The following is a 23,082-nucleotide window of genomic DNA, read 5'->3' as shown; positions in this document are numbered from 1 at the left end:
ATCATGGATTCGATCCCTGGTTAGTGTACATCTGAAAAGCAAGCAAAGAGTGCACAACTTAGTGGAACAATGTGTCAATACTTCTCTTTATTTCCCTCCCCCTCCTCCTTTCAAATTAATGGAAAAAGAAAAAAAGAGAGAGAGAGACAGACAGACATAAAACAGAATATAGGTTACCAGGGAATGGGGGGAGAAAGGGTGAGGATAATATTAGTGTTTAATTAATACAGAGGTTTTAATGGGAATGATGAAAAGTTCTGAATATCCATAGTGATAATGGTTACAAAACATTGTGAACATATTTAATACTACTGCATTTACAAATGGCTGAAAAGTTAAATATGTATATTTTACTATAATTTAAAATTTTTAATAATAAGAAAACAACCAATATTTTTAAATAGTAAAGTTTTGAACACACTTCACAAAAGAAGATATACAGATGGCTAATAAACCCATGAAAAAATGCTCACATTTTTTTGTCATAAGAAAATGCAAATTGAAACCACAGTGAGATGCTGGTACATACTCACAGGAATGGTAATTAAAAAAAAAAAAACGGCTGACAATATGATCAAGAAACATATATATATATTTTTTTTTTATATGGACAGAGAGTGAGTCAGAGAGAGGGACAGACAGGGACAGACGGACAGGAACAGAGAGAGATGAGAAGCATCAATCAGTTTTTCATTGAGCGTTGCAACACCTTAGTTGTTCATTGATTGCTTTCTCATATGTGTCTTGACTGCGGGCCTTCAGCAGACCGAGTAGCCCCTTGTTGGAGCCAGCGACCTTGGGTCCAAGCTGGTGGGCTTTTGCTCAAACCAGATGAGCCCGCGCTCAAGCTGGCGACCTCGGGGTCTCGAACCTGAGTCCTCTGCATCCCAGTTCGACGCTCTTTCCACTGCGCCACCGCCTGGTCAGGCAAGAAACATATTTTTTATGAAAGAAGTGCTGAGGAGTATTTGGAGCACCTACAATGTTCATACATAGCTAATAGGAATGCAAAAACGGTACAGCAACATCAGAAGATTGGCAGTTTCTTAAAAATTTAAACATAAAATACTATGTGACCCAATAATTCTAGCCTTAGGTGTTTAACCAAGAGACATGCAAACATAGTCACACAAAACCCTGCAAACAAATGTTGATAGCAGCGTTATTTATAATAATCAAAACATGGAAACAATTCTTATGTCTTAATATAATGAACTATATGTATGTAATGAAATTCTATTCAGCAACAAAAAGAACAAACTATTAATACAAGCAACAGCACTGATGAGTCTCAATGCATTGAAAGAGGCTAGACTTAAACAGCTACACACCCATCCGTATGATTCCACTTATGTGTCATTCTGGAAAAGGCAGCTGTTGGATGAAGAACAGACCAGTAGTTGGCCAGAAGTTAGAGGTTGGGAGAAAGGTTAAATACAAAGGGGCTTCCTGAAGAAACCTTTCTGGGGGATGAAACTGTTCTGTATCTTGACTACTGGGGTGGTTATGTGACTCTATACATTAGTCAAAACTCATAGAAGAGTGAATTTTACTGTATTAAGTTGAAACATAATTTTTTTAAAAATCAGATATATGATATAATAGTCTAGTTAATAATAATCCTGGAGCTCTATTTAGGTGCTTAAAAAAACAAAACTATATGACCAAGAAACATATATTTTATGAAAGAAACATATCAAGAGGGATGCTGCAGAGTATGTGAAGAGATGAGCTAATGTTGTAAACATGATGCCAGGTGTGGTAACGTGGTTTTGCACTATTTTGCACCAGAAATTGTCTTTCAAGTAAGTATACATTGGTAAATGGATCACTATATTACTTCAAAGATGAAACCAAATTATATATTAAAGAACACTATAAAATCAATGAGTACATGATACAGTAAGAGCCATAATAATGGATGAACAAATTTTGCCAACAGATAAGTCATTCCACTATCTAATAAAAGTAAAAAGTTAGTGGAAAAAATGTCTTGCTATTAAAAACATCAGAGAAATTTATCCGGGTGTGGGCAGTGTGGGGTATGTGCTTCTGGCAGAGTAGCTGAAAACAAATGTGGAAACTCAAAACCATCAAAGTAAAGCTGCTTATCCTCCTAGCAACTGGCATGACTTCATATACATGAAATCTGAGCTGGACGCCTTATCACATAGAAATGCTTTGAAGTCAGTTTAGAATCAATGACTTCTGTACACTTGCTGAATAACCAGAAGTTTCCATCTACATTATCATAAAGCTCTTTAGTTAAAAATAAGTTAAGATCAGACTGATTTTTTAAATGATCACATCTTTTATTTTCAAAATGTAGTGACTATGTAAAGAACTTTTCCATATATGTATTTTCTTGTTTAAAGTTAAAATTTAGGCTTGGATTTGTAAAGATTTTAGAAACTTTCAAACCTGTAAAATTCTATTATTTCAAAGTAGTTCAGGAGCTGTATAGCAATTGAGCCATAAAAATACATATTATTATAAACATTCCAATTTATTTTGGTCCCTTTTTCTTCATAAGAAGAAGAAATTATAGGATTTATGGAATCCTACAGTCTAGGCAGCTGCCACCAACAGTGAGTGGTATTTGAGTTATGGATTTGATACACTATAGTCTAAGAGAAATGGAATCTTACCTGCTAGTGGACTACACCACACCAAGTATCATCTTGTCCCGTGAACAGAATGCTAGAGTTTTAGAATGTGACACTTGGAAGGGATATGAGAGATGTTGAGTATAATCCTTTCATTTTACAAGTGAGAAATTGAGGACCAGAGAAGCTAAGTGATAAATACTTTTTGATAAATATTTGGATACAAAAATACATAGATAAAAAATAGTTTTAGGCTAAAACCAGAGCCAACTCAACTTTGTAATATATTACAACTTTCAGCTGGTTCTATGCCTCTCTCCTTGTTGTTTATTTTTAAATCTAAAATAGAAATAATTATAATTATATGTAAACTTCTAGTTGTCTGGAAGGTCATAGGGAAACCTGGCCAGAAGGAATCCTGGAGGTTGGCCTGGTTGCCCCATAGGAGTATTTAGTGGGTTCTGGGAGGATGAGCGACCTGAAAATCCACTTAGCTCTCAAGGCTTTCAAGTCTCACTGGCATTCAGAGTAAGCAAGAGCAGCTGATAGCCTGACCAGGTGGTGGTGCAGTGGATAGAGTGTTGGACTGGGATGCGGAAGGACCCAGGTTCGAGTCTCCAAGGTCGCCACCTTGAGCGTGGGCTCATCTGGTTTGAGCAAAAGCTCACCAGTTTGAGCCCAAGGTACTGGCTCCAGCAAGGGGTTACTCAGTCTGCTGAAGGCCCACAGTCAAGGCACATATGAGAAAGCAATCAATGAACAAATAAGCAATCGCAATGTGCAACGAAAAACTAATGACTGATGCTTCTCATCTCTCCATTCCTGTCTGTCTGTCCCTGTCTACCTCTCTCTCTGACTCTCTCTCTGTCACTGTAAAAAAAAAAACACAAAAAAACCCAAGAGCAGCTGGTAAAAGCAAATATTTATATAGGGCTTACTGTATACCAGCCGCAGTACTTCAGGTGTATCAACCCACAGTAATTCCATGAGGCATTATTATTATTTCCATTTTACAAATGAGGAAACTGAGGTACAAAAATGGTTAAATAACTTGTCTAATGTTATGCAGGGAATAAACTGTAGAGTTAAGATTAGAAACTGTCTGTCTGGCCTGACCTGTGGTGGCGCAGTAAAGCGTCAATCTGGAATGCTGAGGTTGCTGGTTCAAAATCCCCGGCGTGCCTTGTCAAGGCACATAGGAGAAGCAACAACAAGTTAATGGTTCCTGCTCCTCTCTGCCTTTTTATCTCCTCTCTCTAAAAAAATCAGTAAATAAAATCTAAAAAAAAACACACACAAAAAACCCTGTTAGTCTGGCTCTAGCCATTCTATTGAGCTACCTCAGAAAAAGAGCTAGACCTTGACTATTACTTCTAAGTGTTAAGCATTGTTTCCAAAGGCTTTCCATATATTCACTTCTTACCTTCATTACAACCTCATAAATACATACTATTATTTGCCCAATTTCATAGATAGGAAAGCCGAGGCACAGGTTAAGTAATTTGCCCACGAGAGCACAGCTGGTAAATTTTGGAGCCAGAATTTTAATCCAGGCAGTCTGGCTATGGATAATGCCATTAACCATTGGTTAGGCAAACAGTTTTGTTTTGCTTATTGTCATACTTTGTTCATATTAAAATTTAAAGATACATTTAATCCGAGAAATGTCAAATAATGTATAACATGTAAAATCTGTTATGTATGTTACTAAAATAAGATGGGTTTGCTTCTAGAATGTAGTATACTAATGAAATGTATTATTTAGATGGCAATGTGTTTGCTGAAGAAATCCTTGAAGAAATTGCTAGAGTCTATATTACACCAAAAGCTGATGCTAGTTCAATCATCTTCCTATGAATATACATCTGACAACAGATTGAAATTGCTCCTTAAACATCTGTTTTCAAGATCATGTCTCAGGGAAATATTACTTTCACTTTTGAGAAATATGACATTGCAGCTGTGTTTGTGCTCTTGGCAGAAGACTCTGGGTGCTTAGAACATTTTCAGATATGTTACAGTAGATTTTTTGGGTCAACCATTAATATCAAAATGATTAAAATAAAAAAATGATTAAGGCCCTGGCCGGTTGGCTCAGCAGTGGAGCATCGGCCTGGCGTCCGGGGAACCTGGGTTTGATTCCCGGCCAGGGCACATAGGAGAAGCGCCCATTTGCTTCTCCACCGCCCCCCCCTTCCTCTCTGTCTCTCTCTTCCCCTCCCGCAGCCAAGGCTCCATTGGAGCAAAGATGGCCCGGGCGCTAGAGTGGCTCTGGTCGCGGCAGAGCGACGCCCCGGAGGGGCAGAGCATCGCCCCCTGGTGGGCAGAGCGTCGCATCTGGTGGGCGTGCCGGGTGGATCCCGGCCGGGCGCATGCGGGAGTCTGTCTGACTGTCTCTCCCCGTTTCCAGCTTCAGAAAAATACAAAAAAAAAAAAAAAAAGATTAAAATACATTTAGCTTTGCCAGGGGTTCTAACTGTAGCTATAGCATTTATATCTTGTATTGAAAGGTTATAAAATTACTCAGTACATGAATAGGGATAAAATTATTACGACTATGGAACTTATTGCATGAAGAGTCCTTCATCAGTGACGCCTCCTCTCCCTCAGTCCATGTTGATGGCTTTATAAAGAGTTACTTACAACTGCTTGATTGAGGAGAAAAAAACTAGGGCTGGTATACAAATGGTTCTGCATGATACATTGGCAACAAAGAGAGGTGGACAATTGCATGGGTACAGTCCCAATGGGTGACCCTGAAGGTCACTAGAGGATGGAAATTCTCCCAGTGAGCATCGTGTGATGCAACACATTTGATTGTCCATCTTAACTGGACTGAAACATGATCAGAAGTATGGATCTGCAGTGATTCATGGGCACTTGCTAACATTTGGACTAGATGGTCAGTGACTCAGAAGGGACAAGATTGGGAGATTGATATAGAAAGGTCTGGGATAAGAGAAGTGCCTCAAAATGGGCACACAGTATGAAGATACTTGTGTTCCATGCAACTGCTCACTAAAAGACATGATCTGAAGAGGAGGCTTTCAATAATCAGGTGGATAAAAATGACAGTCTCTTATTGTCTGTCAGTTATTGTTTCCAGCCACCCTAATGCTTTCTTAATGGGACCATGTGCAGAATGGGCATGTTGTCTGAAACGGGGGCTCTCCATGGGCTTAACCTGCTACACACTGTGACTGCTGAGTGCCTAACTAGTCAAGAGAACAGACCAACAATGAGTCTCCTATTTGGAATCCTTCCTCAAAGAAACAAGCCAGCCTGCTGTTTTGTTGATTATATTGGACCATTTTCCTCATGGAAAGGGACAGAAATATTTTTATTGGGATAGATGCATCTTTTGGATATAGATTTGTGTTCCTTGTCTACAATGCTTCTTCTAGCACCACCATTTGGTGGACTTATAAAATACCTGATCCACCTGACCAGGCAGTGGTGCAGTGGATAGAGCATCGGACTAGGATGCGGAGGACCCAGGTTCAAGACCCCGAGGTCGCCAGCTTGAACGTGGGCTCATCTGGTTTGATCAAAATCCCACCAGCTTGGATCCAAGATCGCTGGCTCCAGCAAGGGGTTACTTGGTCTGCTGAAGGCCCACGGTCAAGGCACATATGAGAAAGCAATCAATGAACAACTAAGGTGTTGCAACGCGCAATGAAAAACTAATGGTTGATGCTTCTCATCTCTCTCCGTTCCTGTCTATTTGTCCTTGTCTATCCCTCTCTCTGACTCACTCTCTGACTCTGTAAAAAATAAATAAATTAATTAAAAAAATACCTGATCCATTTTCATTGTATTCTGTACAACATTGCTTCTGATTAAGAAACTCATTTCACAGCAGAAGAAATACATCAATGGGCTCATGCCTGTGAAATCCTCTGGTCATATCACATGCTCCATCATCCAGGAACGTCTGGCCTAATAGAACAATGGAATGGCACTCAAGACTTGGTCAGTTTGGAGAAAATATTTTGAAAAAATGTGGTACTATCTTACACAGTGCAGTATATGCTTTAAATAAGAGACCAATATGTATGTTATCTTTTCCATAGCCAGAGTAAATATAGAAATTAAGAGCTTATAGAATTTTTTCTTTCTATCCCCATGACATTGAAATTTACTGATTTGGAGATCTTGATTTCCAGGGTAGAAATGCTTCCATCAGGGGCCACAGCAGTGGATCTTCTTTTGAATTGGAAGATGAAACTGTCAGATGAACATTTAGTGTTCCTCATACTACTGAACCAACAGACAAATAAGGAAGATGCTCTATTGGATGGGGAGACTGATCCTGATTACAAGGGGGAAAATGGGTTGCTGATACACTGTGAGTGTCAAAGGGGTCACTGTGGCAGTATTCGGTCATTGCCAGGCGTCCCCAAACTACGGCCCGCGGGCCGCATGCGTCCACCCTGAGGCCATTTATCTGGCCCCCGCCGCACTTCCGGAAGGGGCACCTCTTTCATTGGTGGTCAGTGAGAGGAGCACTGTATGTGGCAGCCCCCCAACGGTCTGAAGGACAGTGAACTGGCCCCCTGTGTAAAAAGTTTGGGGACCCCTGCTTGCTTCGTGATGCTGGTACACCTCTGTACTCTGGGACACACTTCAGCTTTGTTAGCTGGCTCCAGCTGGCTCTCCCAGTAGGGGATGCCAGGAGGAGACAAAGGCAGAAAGAAGAAGTGACTTGCTTCCTTTCCATCAGCTTCTTGTTACCTTTTTGCTGTCCTCCAGCCCACTTCCTGCTCCTCTGAGCACTGTTCCAGCAGCAGCAGTTTCTTTCTAAGGTAGAAGCGGAATCCAGTTTGCAGTCTCCCTAACATTTGTAGTCCCAGCTTCACATGACCCTGACAGAGACACCAGCATGAGGGGCCCAATGGGCTCTCTCCTGAGGTATGGGTTCAAGCCTTGAAATATCTTCCAACTCCCTAGTCAAATTCATCCCTTATTAATATGTTTTGGGTCCCTATCACATTCCTTTTTGGATTTGGGAAAGGTGGGTGAGAGCCAACATGTAGAAATGGGAGGCTATGCTAAAGCTAGTGTTGGACTGGTTTGGAGTAAAGAGCAAATGCAGGAGAAATAGTGCACTGACAGGTGGGTCAAGGCAAAATCAGTGGATGAAATACAGAACTGTTAGAAAGGGGTAGGATATAGGGAGGGAGAGAGTTGGAGAGTAGAAGGAATAAAAGGCCAGGAGCTGATAGTGTAGTAAAAGTGTTATTCTGTGCTGAAATGAAGCCAGCATTAATATTTTGGTGTGTTTCCTCCTGATCTTTTTCTATGCTTTTTATACAGTTTAGTCATTAATGTAAAATCAATTTTTTATTTTGCATTAGCCACTTAACATTACAACATGTTCATTGCAGCATTGTTTACAGTAGCCAAGACATGGAAACAACCAAAAAGCCCTTCAATCGACAATTGGATAAAGAAGATGTGGTACATATATACTATGGAATACTACTCAGCCATAAGAAATGATGACATCGGATCATTCAAAACAACATGGATGGACCTTGATAACATTATACTGAGTGAAATAAGTAAATCAGAAAAAACTAAGAACTATATAATTCCATACATAGATGGGACATAAAAATACGACTCAGGGACATGGACAAGAGTGTGGTGGTTGGGGGGGGGAGGAGAGGAAGAGGGTGGGGGAGGGGAGGGGCACAAAAAAAACCCAGATAGAAGGTGATGGAAGACAATTTGACTTTGGGTAATGGGTATGCAACATAATCAAATGTCAAAATAACCTGGAGATGTTTTCTTTGAACCTATGTATCCTGATTGACCTATGTCACTCCATAGTGACATATATATATTTAAAAACCATTACAACATAAGCAATGCCTCTTCTTACAAATTCTTAATCAACATAGGTTTTTTGTTTTGTTTTTTTTTTTATCTGGGCATGAAAGCAAAAGAGAATACGAAGATGATGCATAGTGCAACAAAAGTACCCTACACTTATTTACTTATTTATTTATGAATCAATGCCATTTTAATTTTTATTGATATACAATTGACATAACATTATATTTGTTTTAGGTGTTTGACATAATGATTCGATACTTGTATATTTGCAAAATGATCCCCACAATATGTCTAGTCAACATCCATCACCATACATAACTACAGAATTTCCTGTGGTGACTTTTTTCTTTTTTTACCTTTTATTTTTTTTAGAGAGAGAGAGACAGAAAGGGAGGGGAGAAAGAGAGAGATGACATCAACTTGTATATGCTTCACTTTAGTTGTTTATTGATTGCTTCTCATACATGCCTTGACGGGGTGTGTGTGGGGGGTAAGGGTAGTGGGGGAGCTCCAGCTAAGCCAGTGACCCCTTTCTCAAGCCAGCGACTTTGGGTTCAAGCCAGTGACTGGGTTCAAGCCAGCAACCTTGGGCTTCAAGTCAGCGACCTTTGGACTCAAGTGAGCAACTTTGGGCTTAAAGCTAGTGACCTATGGGTTCAAGCCAGCAACCTTGGTATCATGTTGATGATCCTGCTCAAGGTGGTATGCCCACGCTCATACCAAGGAGCCTGTGTTCTAACCAGTAACCTTGGGTTTCAAACTGGGGCCTTTAGCATCCTGGGTCCACACTCTGTCTACCGTGCCACCACCAGTCAGGGTTACCTTTTATTTTTTTAACTTTTATTTCTTGATGTTAGAGAGAGAGACAGAGGAAGCGGGAAAGAGAGAGACAGCAACATGGATCTGTTCCTGCATGTGCCTTGACTGGGGATCGAATAGGCAACCTCTGTGCTTTGGGATGACATTCTGACCAACTGAGCTATACGGCCAGGGCAGCTTATTAATTTCTTTTTTTAGATGGCTTGGGTGGTACCATTGCACCAGGTTCTATGTTGTCATAAAAATTACTCACAGCTTTTGGATCAGTTTCCTCTAGATTGAAGGAGGTTGACTTCTTTCAGTGTACAGTCAACATTTATCTGGAGTTGTCTGTTCATGTTTCTCAAGCTTGTCATTTCCTCAGGCGTGGGAATTGGAATGGTGCAGTTGACCCTTCTGGGCCGTCTCTGCATCAGGTCATGCAAGGCTTGTGTATAGGCACAGTCTTCTGATCCAGAACTAGAACTCCTGTGATATTGATGGCTTCCCTTTGCTCCCCCAGAGCCTGGTATCACTGATATGGGTTGAATAGGTTCTGTGACTGCAGAACATTCTTCTTGGTTCATTAAATTTAAAAGATTTTCAGTTGTTACTCAGTCTACAGTAATTTTAAAACCTGTAGTTGGGTTTGGTTCCACCTGAAGAGATGATGATGGAGTGCATGAAGGTCCAGTTGACTATGTGTATAGAACATACACTGGCTTGACAGTACATAGAGGTTTTTACTGGACTGGATATTCCTCCTGAAGAACTTGAAGGTGAGGTGGTGGCCTGTGTACAGTGAGTGCTAAGTCTGTGTACAAAGCTGATTTATAGGTGAAAGACTCTTTGAAGAGTGTTCAGCTGGGCCCTGGCCAGTTAATTCAATTGGTTAGAGGGTCATCCTGAAACAACAAGGTGTGGGTTTGATCCTCCGTCAGAGCACACATGGGAAGTTACCAATGAGTGCACAACTAAGTGGAACAACAAATGAATGCTTCCCTTCACCCTCCCTCTCTCTCCTTCCCTCTCCCTCCCTCCCTAAAAATCAATCAATTCACTAAAAAAAATTAAGCCCCAGTCAGATACCTTGGTTGGTAGGAGCATGGTTTCAAAGCACAGAGTTTGTTGGTTTGATCCCTGGTCAGGGCACATACAGGAAGAGCTTGATGTTCCTGTCTCTCTCTCTTTTCCTGCCTCTGATTAAACAAAAGGGGAGGAGATTCAACTGTAATCTTTAGGTAAGCTAAATGTTGTATATGGAAGATAAGCAACTGAATGGTTTTCCTGTTTGGGATAGTTAGGAGGTCCTTGTTGATATGGATGGAGTGGAGTAGTTGAAGGATCTGGTGGCATAAAGATGTGGGGACTCAGATGGTCCAGCTGGGAAGGTTGCACTTGATGCTGTGGAGAGCTGAAGGACATTGAGAAGGAGGTGGCGGTTGATGAGTAGTTTGAAGGATCTGCTGTTGTTTGGGAGAATACTGAGAAGGGTGATAGTTCTAGTGATGTGGATAAACAAGTCAAAGACGTTGGCTATAATGAGACTCTGGGCCCTGTGGTGAGGACTGCCATGGCATACTCTGAGGAGTCTGTCTTCCTGAGATGTCTGTCTTATCTGAGATGTCTGTCTAATAGAAATAGAACCAGGAGACCCATAAAGATTGCTTGGAATTTGTGGAAGAATTTGTAGAGCTCTTGGTACAGTCTGTCCAGAGATTTTGGGATACTGTAACAGTAATTGGGTTTGTACTGTATCGAGGTATGTGCATGTATGAAGGAGGTGGTGGCAGCAGTGAGGGTTTTTGCACAGCAGATGGACTCACTTCTGTTTGCATGGAAGATGTTTATGGAGGTGGCTGTGAAGGAGGAGCAGCTGTACTTCTGTTCATTCATAAAAAATTGATTGTAGTTGGGAGTAGCAGCCACAACAGCTGGAGCCCAGCATAGCTCTTGTACTACACATATCGGCAGTTTACCTGCTAGATGCTCTGGATCAATGTCCATCGCCTGAGCTCTGTACCAGTGTTCCACCACCATGAAGTTGCGCTCCATCCTCTGGGTGGTAGCTACTAGGAGAAAGGATATCCAGGTTAATATGCAAAAGGCGATTTCTAGTCATCCACACTATGGTATTCCATATATGTTTGGTACCCTCCTTGGGAAGGTCTCAGCAACAGGCTTCAAGATTGTTGTTATTGTGTAACATGTGTAGAGACATCACACCCTTTGAAATCTCAGAGAAACATTGGAGGACAAGGAGAATCTGCATGTCAAGCTGTGGACTGCTGTGTGCGATGCCAGAGCAAATGGTGGTCAAGTTTCTCTTAGGAAATGGATGCTAACCGGCTTTCCAATATATGACCTTCCAAAACCACAGTCATTTTATAGGTGGGAAAGGAAGGGCTTTTGCTTATAGTAGGATCCGACTGGTAAGCATGCAGGGGGTGTTGAAGCTCCAATTTGTTCAGTGAAACTTCAACTACGATACCTAATGCAGCTTGGCATGTGGTAATTCATGATAAAAACCTTGAAGAAAAGGCAGAAGACACTATCCTGGAAAGTACTGCTTTCTGTTTGCTTCTGCTGCCTCTTCACAGTCACTTCCACAGTGTGCTCCCCTGGTGATGGTGGTGGTGGTGTGTGTGTGTGTGGGGGGACCCCACAGGCGCTGCTTCCCCACCCAACCCCCCACCTCGGGTGCACACCAGTGGAGCCTAGGTATGGTGAGCCAAGAGCCACCATCTCTGCCACCCATGATGAGAACTTTTAAGATCTACCTTTGGCAATTTTCAAATATGGAAATACAGTATTATTAACTATAATCACCACGCTGTACACTACATCCATGACATTTATTTTATAACTGGAAGCTTGCATTTTTTGACTTTTTTTTACCCATTAACTGCCCCTGTCCTGGCCTCTGATAGTCACTGATCTATTCTCTGTATTTATAAGCTTGTCTTTTGTTCTAGGTTCCACATATAAGCGAGAGATCATGTGGTACTTACCTTTCTCTGTCTGAATTATTTCACTTAGCATAATGCCTCAAGGTCCATGATGTCAAAAACGGTGAGATTTTATTCTTTTTTATGGATGAATAATATTCCATTATATATATTCTATATATATTATAATTTATTTATCCATTCATTCATTGATGGACACTTGATTTGTTTCCATATCTTGGCTACTGTAAATAATACTAAAACGAAAATGGGGAGGTTGTGTGTTCTTTGAGTTAGTGTTTTTGTTTTCTTTGGATAAACACCCAAAGTGGAATTGCTGGATCCTATGGTAGTTCTAGTTTTTAATTTTTTGAGGAATCTCCACACTGTTCTCCATAGTGGCTGTACCAGTTTACATTCTCATCAACAGTGCACAAGGGTCCCTTTTTCTATACATTCTGGCTAACATTCATCATTTCTTGTCTTTGTGTGTGTGTGTGTGTGTGTGTGTGTGTGTGTGTGTGACAGAGACAGAGAGACAGAGAGAGGGACAGATAGGGACAGACAGATAAGAAGGGAGAGAGATGAGAACATAAATTCTTCGTTGCAGCTCCTTAGTCTCCTTAGTTGATCATTGATTGCTTTCTCATATGTGCCTTGACTGGGGGAAGGGGTTACAGCAGAGCAAGTGATCCCTTGCTCAAGCTAGCGACCTTGGGCTCAAGCCAGTAATCTTTGGGCTCAAGCCAGCAACCATCAGGTCATGTCTATGATCCCATGCTTAAGCCAGCAACCTTGGGCTCAAGCTGGTGAGCCTGCGCTCAAGCAGGCTACCATGGGGCTTTGAACTTGGGTCCTCCGCATCCCAGTCCGATGCTCTATCCACTGTGCCACCACCTGGTCAGGCTTGTCTTTTTGATAAGAATAGCCATTCTTTTTTTTTTTTTTAACTCATAGTTGCTTTACTTTATTTTTTTTTATGTTTTTTAATAAATTTTTATTAATGGTAATGGGATGACATTAATAAATCAGGGTACATATATTCAAAGAAAATATGTCTAGGTTATTTTGTCATTAAATTATGTTGCATACCCCTCGCCCAAAGTCAGATTGTCCTCCGCCACCCTCTATCTAGTTCTCTGTGCCCCTCCCCCTCCCCCTAACTCTCTCCCTCCCTCCCTCCCATGTCCTCCCTCCCCCCACCCCTGGTAACCACCACACTCTTGTCCATGTCTCTTAGTCTCGTTTTTATGTTCCACCAATGTATGGAATCATGTAGTTCTTGTTTTTTTCTGATTTACTTATTTCACTCCGTATAATGTTATCAAGTTCCCACCATTTAGCTGTAAATGATCTGATGTCATCATTTCTTATGGCTGAGTAGTATTCCATAGTATATATGTGCCACATCTTCTTTATCCAGTCTTCTATTGAAGGGCTTTTTGGTTGTTTCCATGTCTTGGCCACTGTGAACAGTGCTGCAATGAACATGGGGCTACATGTGTCTTCACGTATCAATGTTTCTGAGGTTTTGGGGTATATACCCAGTAGAGGGATTGCTGGGTCATAAGGTAGTTCTATTTGCAGTTTTTTGAGGAACCACCATACTTTCCTCCATAATGGTTGTACTACTTTACAGTCCCACCAACAGTGAATGAGGGTTCCTTTTTCTCCACAGCCTCTCCAACATTTGCTATTACCCGTCTTGTTGATAATAGCTAATCTAACAGGGGTGAGGTGGTATCTCATTGTAGTTTTGATTTGCATTTCTCTAATAACTAATGAAGCTGAGCATCTTTTCATATATCTGTTGGCCATTTGTATCTCTTCCTGGGAAAAGTGTCTGTTCATGTCCTCTTCCCATTTTTTTATTGGATTGTTTGTTTGTTTGTTGTTGAGTTTTATGAGTTCTTTGTAAATTTTGGATATTAGGCCCTTATCTGAGCTGTTGTTTGAAAATATCATTTCCCATTTAGTTGGCTGTCTGTTTATTTTGATATCAGTTTCTCTTGCTGAGCAAAAACTTTTTATTCTGATGTAGTCCCATTCATTTATCTTTGCCTTCACTTCTCTTGCCATTGGAGTCAAGTTCATAAAATGTTCTTTAAAACCCAGGTCCATGATTTTAGTATCTATGTCTTCTTCTATGTACTTTATTGTTTCAGGTCTTATATTTAGGTCTTTGATCCATTTTGAATTAATTTTAGTACACGGGGACAGGCTGTAGTCGAGTTTCATTCTTTTGCATGTGGCTTTCCAGTTTTCCCAACACCATTTGTTGAAGAGGCTTTCTTTTCTCCATTGTGTGTTGTTGGCCCCTTTATCAAAGATTATTTGACCATATATATGTGGTTTTATTTCTGGGCTTTCTATTCTGTTCCATTGGTCTGAGTGTCTATTTTTCTGCCAATACCATGCTGTTTTGATTATCGTGGCCCTATAATATAGTTTAAAGTCAGGTATTGTAATGCCCCCAGCTTCATTATTTTTCCTTAGGATTGTTTTGGCTATTCGGGGTTTTTTATACTTCCATATAAATCTGATGATTTTTTGTTCCATTTCTTTAAAAAATCTCATAGGAATTTTGATGGGAATTGCATTAAATTTGTATATTGCTTTGGGTAATATGGCCCTTTTGATTATATTTATTCTTCCTATCCAAGAACAAGGAATATTTTTCCATCTCATTGTATCATTTTGATTTCCCTTAACAATGCTTTGTAATTTTCATTATAAAGGTCCTTTACATTCTTTGTTATGTTTATTCCTAGGTATTTTATTTTTTTTGTTGCAATCGTGAAGGGGATTATTTTTTTGAGTTCGTTTTCTAATATTTCATTGTTGGCATATAGAAAGGCTATGGACTTTTGTATGTTAATTTTGTATCCTGCGACCTTACTGTATTGGTTTATTGTTTCTAATAATCTTTTTGTGGAGACTTCGGGTTTTTGATGTATAGGATCATATCATCAGCAAAAAGTGATAGCTTTACTTCTTCTTTTCCGATATGGATGCCTTTTATTTCTTTGTCTTGTCTGATTGCTCTGGCCAGAACTTCTAGCACCACGTTAAATAAGAGTGGAGAGAGTGGACAACCTGTCTTGTTCCTGATTTAAGGTAGAAAGTCCTCAGTTTTATGCCGTTTAATAGGATGTTGGCTGATGGTTTATCATATATGGCCTTTATCATGTTGAGATATTTTCCTTCTATACCCATTTTGTTGAGAGTCTTAAACATAAAATTGTGTTGTATTTTATCAAAAGCCTTTTCTGCATCTATTGATAAGATCATGTGGTTTTTGTTCTTTGTTTTGTTGATATGGTGTATTACGTTAACCGTTTTGCATATGTTGAACCATCCTTGAGATTCTGGGATGAATCCCACTTGATCATGATGTATTATTTTTTTAATATGTTGTTGTATTCGGTTTGCCGGTATTTTGTTTAGTATTTTAGCATCTGTATTCATTAGAGATATTGGTCTGTAGTTTTCTTTCTTTGTGCCATCCTTGCCAGGTTTTGGTATGAGAGTTATGTTGGCCTCATAAAATGTGTTTGGAAGTATTGCTTCTTCTTCAATTTTTTGGAAGACTTTGAGTAGAATAGGAACCAAGTCTTCTTTGAATGTTTGATAGAATTCACTAGTATAACCGTCTGGGCCTGGACTTTTATTTTGGGGGAGGTTTTTAATAGTTTTTTCTATTTCCTCCCTGCTGATTGGTCTATTTAGGCTTTCTGCTTCTTCATGATTCAGTCTAGGAAGGTTGTATTGTTCTAGGAATTTATCCATTTCTTCTAGATTGTTGTATTTGGTGGCATATAATTTTTCATAGAATTCTACAATAATTCTTTGTATATCTATGATGTCTGTGGTGATCTCTCCTCTTTCATTTTGGATTTTATTTATTTGAGTCCTGTGCCTTTTTTCCTTGGTGAGTCTTGCCAAGGGTTTGTCAATTTTGTTGATCTTTTCAAAGAACCAGCTCCTTGTTTTATTGATTTTTTCTATAGTTTTTCTGTTCTCTATTTCATTTATTTCTGCTCTGATTTTTATTATCTCCTTTCTTCGGCTGGTTTTGGGTTGTCTTTGTTCTTCTTTTTCTAGTTCCTTAAGGTGTGAAGTTAAGTGGTTTACTTCGGCTCTCTCTTGTTTGTTCATGTAGGCCTGAAGTGATATGAACTTTCCTCTTATTACTGCTTTTGCTGCATCCCAGAGATTCTGATATGTCGTATTTTCATTTTCATTTGTCTGTATATATCTTTTGATCCCTGCGCTTATTTCTTCTTTGACCCATTCATTTTTTAGAAGTATGTTGTTTAGTTTCCACATTTTTGTGGTTTTTTCCCCCCCTTTTTTGCAGTTGAATTCTAGTTTCAAGGCTTTATGATCAGAAAATATGCTTGGTACAATTTCAATTTTTCTAAATTTGCTGATATTGTCTTTGTGGCCCAACATATGGTCAATTCTTGAGAATGTTCCATGTACACTAGAGAAAAATGTGTACTCTGTCGCTTTGGGATGAAGTGTCCTGTAGATGTCTATCATATCCAGGTGTTCTAGTATTTCGTTTAAGGCCACTATATCTTTATTGATTCTCTGTTTGGATGACTGATCTAGAGCCGTCAGCGGTGTATTGAGGTCTCCAAGTATGATTGTATTTTTGTTAGTTTTTGTTTTAAGGTCAATAAGTAGCTGTCTTATATATTTTGGTGCTCCTTGGTTTGGTGCATATATATTAAGGATTGTTATGTCTTCTTGATTCAGCTTCCCCTTAATCATTATGAAATGACCATTTTTGTCTCTGAGTACTTTTTCTGTCTTGTAGTCAGCATTATTAGATATGAGTATTGCTACGCCTGCTTTTTTTTGGGTGTTGTTTGCTTGGAGTATTGTTTTCCAGCCTTTCACTTTGAATTTGTTTTTATCCTTGTTGCTTAGATGTGTTTCTTGTAGGCAGCATATAGTTGGATTTTCTTTTTTAATCCATTCTGCTACTCTGTGTCTTTTTATTGGTAAGTTTAATCCATTTACATTTAGTGTAATTATTGACACTTGTGGGTTCCCTACTGCCATTTTATAAATTGCTTTCTGTTAGTTTTGTATCTTGTTTGATTCTTCTCTTTTGTTTTTCTATCATTTGTTTTTGTTTGTTTGTGTTCCATACTTCTTTCCTCTGTTGCTACCTTTTTTAAGTCAAGTGTTTTTGTGGTGGTTTTTTCAAGGGTGGTTACCATTAAGTAATGAAAAGGGTACCTACCATATTCATTATAGTACCCTATCTTATGAGTATTTCTGCACTTCATCGTCCTTTGCTACTGTTAATCTCCATCCTCTCCCCCCTTTTTTTCCTTTGTTGTCACAGTTTAAGTTTGGTTTTATTGTGTTCTTGGTGGAGCTGTTACTTGTGGTGTTGTTTTCTTTTGTTCTTTGAATCTGGTTGGAAAACCCCCTTTAGTATTTCCTGGAGTGGGGGCTTTCTGTTGATAAATTCTCTCATCTTTTCTGTATTTGTGAATGTTTTTATATCTCCTTCGTACTTGAAGGATAGCTTTGATGGGTATAGTATTCTTGGCTGAAAGTTCCTCTCTTTCAGGGCTTTAAATATTGGGGTCCACTCTCTTCTAGCTTGTAGAGTTTCTGCTGAGAAATCTGATGATAATCTAATAGGCCTTCCTTTATATGTTGTACTCTTCTTTTCCCTGGCTGCCTTGAGAATTTTTTCTTTGTCATTGGTTTGTATCATCTTTATTATGATGTGCCTTGGAGTGGGTTTGTTGGGGTTAAGAAAACTCGGTGTTCTGTTTGTTTCTTGAATTTGAGGCTTTAGTTCTTTCCACAGGCTTGGGAAGTTCTCGTCTATTATTTGTTTGAGTATATTCTCCATTCCATTTTCTTTCTCTTCTCCCTCTGATATACCTATTATTCTTATGTTATTCTTTCTGATGGAGTCAGACAATTCCTGTAGGGCCTTCTCGTTTTTTATTATTTTTGAGTCTCTTTCTTCTTCTCTCTGTTGTGCCTCAAGTTGTTTGTCTTCTATTTCACTAATCCTATCTTCAATCTGGGTTGTCTGTTAGCTAAGCTTGTTACCTCATTTTTCAGCTCGTGAATTGAGTTTTTCATTTCTCTTTGATTTGTTTTTATAGTTTCAATTTCCTTGGTAATATATTCTTTGTGTTCATTGAGTTGTTTTCTGAGCTCCCTAAATTGCCTTTCTGTGTTTTCTTGTATGTCTCTGAGTATTTTTAAGATTTCTATTTTAAATTCTCTGTCATTTAGCTCCAAGGCTTCCAATATGTTAAGTCTTCATAGATTTTTTCACATCTATTTGTGTTACCTCTCTTTCTTTTGTATCCATAATATTTGATTTCCTCTTTATTATTGGCATCTGAAGGTGGTCTTGTTGATAGCACTAATTAGAATTAATAAAGAGTAAAAAGTAAAAAAACAAAAACAAAAAAGGTAAAACACCCCACAAAAAAAAACAGTAATAATTTATTATTTCCCCCTTTTTTCTTTCTTCTCTTTCCCTCCTCTCCCCTCCTCAGGGAAATATCGTGATGACCTGTGAATTATATTATGCTAAATGGAACAAAAACTGCCTATAACGGAGGGCCTGATTTGGGGTGAAGATTTCAAGGGGCAAAAAAAGGGAGTAGGGACCTACTAAATGAAAAAAAAAAAAAAGGAAGAAAATCTTAGACAAGCATAAGATGATTTGCTTGTAAGTGATGGTCGACTAAGAGATATAATGAGAGGGATAAGAGGGAACCAGAAAAAAGGAGGAAAAAAAAGAATAATAAAGAAAAAAATAAAAATAATAAGTAAAAATCTGTTGTATTAAGTGGAGCGAAGACTAAATACAATGGAGACCTTGGGTTGGGAGGAATTCTAGTGAGTTAAAAAGCAACATAAAAAGTACCCAAACTGCCACAAAAATAAACAAACAAACAAAAAAAAACAAAAGCAAAAAAGAAAAATAAAACCAAAAAAACCCCTTGAGTCCCAAATTAACTAATTTGTTCGTGATTGAGGATTAAATGGGAGGAAAAGTAAAATGAGAAAAGAAAAAATGAATAGAAAGGAAAAAATAAGAAAAAGAGAAAAACAAAGGAAGAAAAAAAAGGAAGAGAAAAAAACAAAATAAAGCAAAACAAAAAAAAAACAAAAGAGGAGAGAGTGAGAGTTAAGTGTTTGGGAGTATAACCTTAAAGGAGGGTGAGGATGAAGAAGAGAAATAAAATGTAACACTCATGAGTAGTGTAGTTCAAGAAAAGGGAAGCATAAGATGGGCAGAGAATAGAAGGACCGAGGTGGAGGAAATAGAAATAATAATAATAAAGGCAATAAGATAGAAGAAACAGACAACAACAACAAAAAAATTAGTGGAACAAGTTGTAAAGTCTGTGGATTTTTCTTGATTTTGAGAGGTTAACTTCTTCCTTTTTCTTTTCTCTCCCTCTTCCTGGTCGGTGACTCTGTACTCCAGGCTCTGCCCCTGTGTCACACTTAGGTAGGGATTTGCAGTTGATGGGATTCTATGCAATGTCATATAATTGGCTTTATTCTTGCTGGTAGTCAAGGCTTGTTGGCATTCGCAGGGTCCAACGATGAGAGAGTTTGCTTTCCTGGAGTCTCTCTCCTAGTCCCCCCTTCCTGAATTAGCAGCCTGGTGATCCAGCTATAAGGCTGCAACTGCTTCTGCCTGGGGAGTAAGAGGCTCAAAGAGCTAGGAAATCCCCACTCTATCCCCACTTAGCGCAAGGCTTTGGGAAAGGCTCTGGCAGTCAGCCTCCAGTGTAATCAGGCGGGGGTGGGAGTCAATTGTTGTCAAGGTGACTGTTCAGCACCTAGCATTCAGTTGGACCACTCAACCCAGGCTTTCCACACTTTGTAGCTTGTTTTGGCTGGGAAGAACAGGCACTAGTCTCTGCTTGCGACTAGTGTAGTATAGATCTTATTATCTGCCAAGTCCCTCTTGTTAGCGTTTATCCCTGAATATGGAGGCTCTATCAATCAGAAGTTGCCCCTGCCCCTTTAGCGAGAGGCTCTAAAAAATATCACGCCTCTTGTCTTGGATCGCTGAACTGAGAGAGATCTCATCAATTATGACCCGTGGGTGCGCAGATTTCATGGGTTAAGCTAATTTCAGTGATTGGGTCCGCAGCTGTGCTCCCGAAGGTATTTCAGGCTGCCTGCGCGCCCCTCCCCCAATGCTTGATTGTTAGCTTGAATGGCTGGGTGAGGTGCCCCGCCCACGGAGAGAATCTCCCAAGTAGGGAAGACCGCCCTGGCGCCTCTCCCGCTTGCCCCGCCGCTGGCGGCTGGGGCGCACCGGGCGCAGGATAATGGGGCACCCTGGGTGTGCGGGCCAGTAGCGCGCTCTGGGCGCGTGGAATGCCCAGGGCATGTGCGCGAATGGGGTTCTCCCGGCACCCGTGGCTGGGGACTCTCACTCACAGTGTGCGGGCCGCTGGGAACGTTAGCGGTGCTCGCTCTGCAACCGGACCGGGCGCGCCGGCGGCTGCTCGCCGCTCCCGAGTGTGGGCTGACTCACCACAGGCACACTCCCTTCGCGGCTTGAATGAACGTCCCTGCGGTAGTTAACTTCCTCCACACCCTCGTCTCTCAGATTCAAGTGATAAAAGTCCTTTCGCTTTCAGTTTGTGTGGAACTCCGGAATGCTCCGAGGATAAATTTTTCTGTTTCTAGTTGATAAATTTGTTGTGATTTTGGGGAGATCTGTCGGATGCGCTGCTCATGGCGCCATTTCCGTGACGTCACCAGAATAGCCATTTTAACAGGTGTGATGTGATACTCATGGTAGTTTTAATTTGTATTTCCCTTATGAATAGTGATGTTGAGCATCTTTTCGTGTACTTGTTGGCCATATGTATGTCTGTCTTGGAAAAATGTCTATTCAGATCCTCAACATTGTTTTTAGTGATTGATTAAAATCCAGGTTTTTGGTTAGATCATTATTTAACTACTCTTCTGATGGAAATTCAGGTTATTTTCAATGTGTTTGTTTTTTTTTACAGGGACAGAGAGAGAGTCAGAGATAGGGACAGACAGACAGAAATGAAGAGAGATAAGCATCAATCATCAGTTTTTCGTTGCGACACCTCAGTTGTTCATTGATTGCTTTCTCATATGTGCCTTGACTGTGGGCCTTCAGCAGACCGAGTAACCCCTTGCTGGAGCCAGCGACCTTGGGTCTAAGCTGGTGAGCTTTTTGCTCAAGCCAGATGAGCCTGCGCTCAAGCTGGTGACCTTGGGGTCTCGAACCTGGGTCTTCCGCATCCCAGTCTGACGTTCTATCCACTGTGCCACTGCCTGGTCAGGCTGTTTTCAATGTTTATTAAAATAACTGCAGGCCCTGGCCTGTTGGCTTAGTGATAGAGCGTCAGCCCGGCGTGTAGAAGTCCGGGGTTCAATTCCTGGTCAGGGCGCACAGGAGAAGCTCCCATCTGCTTCTACACGCTTCCCCCTCTCCTTTCTCTCTATCTCTCTCTTCCCCACAGCCAAGGCTCCATGGGAGCAAAGTTGGCCTGGGTGCTGAGGATGGCTCCATGGCCTCCACCTTAGGTGCTGGAATGGCTCCGGTTGAAGCAGAGCAATACCCCAGATAGGCCGAGCATTGCCTCCTGGTGGGCATGCTGGGTGGATCTTGGTTGGGTACATGCAGGAGTCTGTTTGTCTGCTTCCCCTGCCCCCCTTCTCACTTTGGAAAAATACAAAAAAAAAAAAAAAAAAAAAAGGAAGTAAAATAACTGCAATGACTGTCTCTGTGAAAACCTTTTTATGCCCTTCATGTTGTATCCTTATAGTCCTCAAAGTGGAACTGCTATGACAGGGCATATAGATGGTTTTAACCGTAATATTTTCATTTTTAATATGCCCTCAAATTCTTACAGATAAACATCCTTTTTCCATAATCCTGTAACTGAAAAAGCACTGAAAATTGAAAGTATCTTCACATTTTACCTGACTTGTAATCATTACCAGTAAAACCTGAGTAGAACTGATGTATAGACTTTACTTTTCAACATGGTGTGAATATTTATATGTTTTGCATAAATATTAATGCATTTGATTATGGTGCACTACTTCGGTATTTGTACCATCCTCTTTTGAAAATCCCCTTACTTACAAAAATATCCACACTTAAGGGTTTCACATGAGAATTGTGAATCTGTCCTAGTAATGTTACAAGAAGGTGCTGGATATCTTAATTAAAAAAAAAAACACCTTTATTTTTCATTTTTTTTTTTTAGTTAGAGAGAGGCAGACAGGAAGGCAGAGAGATGAGAAGCATCAACTTATAGCTGTGGAACTTTAGCTGTTCATTGATTGCTTTCTCATATGTGCCTTGACCAGGCTCTCCAGCTGAGCCAGTGACCCCTTTGCTAAAGCCAGTAACCTTGGGCTTCAAGCCAGTAACCATGGGGTCATGTCTACGATCCCATGCTCAAACTGGTGATCTCAGGATTTTGAACCTGGGTCTTCAACATCCCAGGTCGACGCTCTATCCACTGAGCCAACACCTGGTTAGGCTTAAAAAATTTTTTTTTCCTGAAATTTTTTACACTGGTATTATAGGCTGAATTGTGGCCTCCTAACAAATTCATGTTGAAGTCCTAATCCCTAGTACCTCAGAATGTGACTGTATTTGGAGAATCTTTAAAGAGGTAATTAAAGCAAAATGAGATCATATGGATAGGACTTAATCCACTATGACTGGTGTCCTTAGAAGAAGATATCAGGACACACACAAACACACGAAAGACCACGTGTGGGCACAGAGAGAAGACAACCATCTACAAGCCAAGGAGAGAAGCCTCAGAAGAAATCAGACTTGTAGATAACTTTGATCTCAGGACAACCGG

General features: G+C 40.1%; 1 pseudogene; it reads right to left on the bottom strand.

Annotated features, from left to right (window-relative positions):
* Positions 1-9,447: 9,447 nt before the first annotated feature.
* On the bottom strand, positions 9,448-11,466 carry LOC136322345 (TGF-beta-activated kinase 1 and MAP3K7-binding protein 3-like; annotated as a pseudogene).
* Between the last annotated feature and the right edge of the window lie 11,616 nt (positions 11,467-23,082).

The sequence above is a fragment of the Saccopteryx bilineata genome, chromosome 2, assembly GCF_036850765.1.
Source record: "Saccopteryx bilineata isolate mSacBil1 chromosome 2, mSacBil1_pri_phased_curated, whole genome shotgun sequence".
Classification (NCBI taxonomy): Eukaryota; Metazoa; Chordata; class Mammalia; order Chiroptera; family Emballonuridae; genus Saccopteryx; species Saccopteryx bilineata.
The sequence above is the reverse complement of the archived record's forward strand: the minus strand, read 5'-3'. Positions and strand labels throughout refer to the sequence as shown.